General features: G+C 32.5%; 1 long non-coding RNA gene across 1 annotated transcript; it reads left to right on the top strand.

Moving 5' to 3' along the window:
* The first annotated feature begins 1,137 nt into the window (after window positions 1–1,137).
* On the top strand, window positions 1,138–1,628 carry LOC108372371 (uncharacterized). Its single transcript, XR_001848855.1, has 2 exons — window positions 1,138–1,358; window positions 1,436–1,628. It is a non-coding gene; the product is annotated as an uncharacterized LOC108372371 (long non-coding RNA).
* The last annotated feature ends 1,312 nt before the right edge of the window (window positions 1,629–2,940 follow it).

The following is a 2,940-nucleotide window of genomic DNA, read 5'->3' as shown; positions in this document are numbered from 1 at the left end:
GGTACTAAACGCATTCCGTTTTTGTCTTTTCAAGGAAAATGCCATTGCTAATTTTAGCCCTAATAGAAACCTTTAGTTACTCTGCGCGCCAAATTAGAGCGATTTGAAAGCCATTTGGGTGTCCCCTAATCGAAGAAAAAACAATCAAATTAAGCACAATATGATAGACTTAAAAAATTGTTGAACCCTTTTAAAAATTTACGGGAACTTTATTAACCAGTGCAGGATAGACCTTTTAATATCAAAGTATGATTCAAAAAAATACGCGTTTTTGTTTGGGAAAACATTTTCCCTTTTACGGGCGTATGCAACACTCTTCAAGCAAACGCTGTATTCAACCGTTCAACCAATTCGCCGCACAATAGTGGCATACTTTTAGGCAAACTCCCACACATGCATAATAGCAACTACATACACACACACATACGCAACAGCTGTTCGAAGAAAACGCTCTTCGCTGGTAGCAAACAACAACAGTACAGAGAAATTTTAGAAAAGAGAGACACAACTGCATTTCAAATAGCTGAATCGCAAGCGAGAGCTGATTTCCGCAAATACCACAAAAACCCAAGAGTATTGCCAGCTGCAAGCAATTTCGCCCCTCCTCACTAGCACTTCACTAAAATAAAACAACAAATTACCATGCGCTGTAGCAGCTGCCTGCCCAACCAACATACTTGCGCTGCTACGGCGACGCTGACGTTGCCTGCTTTCTGCTGTTTTCGTCATTCGCTTGCTTCGTCACGAATGCTGTTGTTTCTGCTGCTGCGACAGTTGCCTGGCACTTCAGTTGTTTTATAAACGCCGGTCGAAGCTGTTGTTTAAACGCGGGAAGTGTGTAAACCAAGTTGGAATTTTTATTTATTGGTGTTCGCTACCAAAAATAAATAATAATAACAACAACAATACGAAAAGTGAAATGCATTCGAATTTTCGATTAAAGAAGTAATAATGACGAATAGAGTAAAAAAAAATTGCGTTGAAGTGAATTCGTTTGCTTAGTGAGTGATGAATTGAGAAATTTGCCGCTAAAAAAAGAACGTGTTTAATACAAAAATTTTACATTTGCTGGCAGTTTTTGTTTACATTTTCATGCTGCTGCAGTAAATTCTTCTTTTGTTTTTGATAAAATAAAGTGAATATAAAGTTTAAAATATGTACATACATACAAAGAAATAAAGTATCAAACGAAATTAAAGTGAAGCATTTGTCGAAAAAAGGCGGCGATGCAGAAGTAAAAGAATAAGCAATGTGAAAGAAAGTAACTCGAGACTAGTGTTTGGGTGGCAAACGTGGAAAAAACAACAACAACAATAGCAGAGCAGAAGCAGAAAATGCAAGTGTGGAGAAGTGGAAATGTAGGTACATATATGCATACATACATATGTACATACATATGTTTGTAGCTGGCATTTATTTGTATGATGAGCAACAGCGTTGATGCGCTCTGGAATTGTTACAAATTAATTTAAATGGAGTAGGTACATAGTCGATAAATGTAGTGAAAACAAAACGCGAAGAAAATTGCTTGCAATGCAATAAAATACAAAAGTGTGCGAAGAAAATACATTTGAAACAGTGAAATGGATTTAGTGTGAATGGAACGAAGAAAATTAATAAGACCGAAGTGAAAAAAGTGAAATTGTAAAAAAACAAAAAAAAAATAATAGGTAATTGTTTAATTGAAATTAATTGATACGCAAATTGAAAACTATTAGTGCAACAGCCATTATAAACGAGTTATCTGAATATTCAAATCGAAAAGGTAAATAAATTACGTACTGTTTTTTTTTAGTTTTTCAAGTTGATTTACATGCTAGTTGGTAGACAAATTTAACGAGTTATTAAACATTCATCTCTATGCTTGCAAAACGAGAAGGCCGGAAATGGGATTAGATCCCATTCAGATTAGCTGATATATTAATTCAATGCATCATCACTTTAGGTAAGCACAGTGGTGGCAGAAAATAATAGTTATTTCATTTTTTTTTGGCGCTATGATCTTTTTTGTAATTTTTAATTTTTTCGGTCGATTGTAATCGTTACATATGTAAGATTTCATTTTTTTTTTAGACCGTTATTTTGTGTTTTTGTTTTATCTAAAATATGTAATTTAATTTTTATTTATTCTTGGATTCACAAATGATATAGTGTTTTTTCGACGCCCTTTTAATATTTATCTTAGGGGCGGTAATCATTATTTCATGATTCTTACTTTTTCGCCTAAAAATAATAATTCTTGAGTATTACTTTTTTGCTCAGAGCTAATAATTGTCATGGAGTTTTATTTTTCTGGATCATTGTAATTTACAGTAGGGCGTACAAACAAAAATACATTAGCATAGTTATATTAATTTTCAGACGATTACAACTTGTTGATTTTGTTTGTTTGTTAAAATTCAAGAAAATATAGATTTATCCATAATTCCGATCCCGTACTATGTCGGACTTATCAGAAATTGTCAGAAGTAGTTGCCATACCCACCTGTATAGTAAATTTCTTCAGTATGCACTAGTGGTAGCAAACAATCGATGGCACTATCGATGGTATCATCTTTGCACAGTGCAAATTTCAAACTTAAGCTTTTCTTAAACTTTTATTTTAATATTTCATTTAATTTGTTTATAAATTAAATTAATTTTACTTTTCAAACAGGCGGCAACTCTCTTTGAAATTCAATTTCAAAGTTCAAACTAAAATCTTTTTAAACCTCTTGCATCTGATGCTGTGTTACAAAATTTAATTAACTTATGAATTAAATTGAATTTTATTTTTTTAACACCTGGCAACTCTTCTAAAAACCATTCAGAAATAAATCCTTGTCAAACCCATACATGATTGATACCCATCTTTTAGTTATTAATTTCTCTATTTAAATAATTTGAATTTAACTTTTCCAATAGCTGGCAATACTCTTCCAATATATCGAACAGATTTTT

This window comes from Rhagoletis zephyria, unplaced genomic scaffold (assembly GCF_001687245.7).
Source record: "Rhagoletis zephyria isolate East Lansing unplaced genomic scaffold, Rhagoletis_zephyria_1.1 Rzeph_scaffold_05698, whole genome shotgun sequence".
NCBI lineage: Eukaryota > Metazoa > Arthropoda > Insecta > Diptera > Tephritidae > Rhagoletis > Rhagoletis zephyria.
The sequence above is the reverse complement of the archived record's forward strand: the minus strand, read 5'-3'. Positions and strand labels throughout refer to the sequence as shown.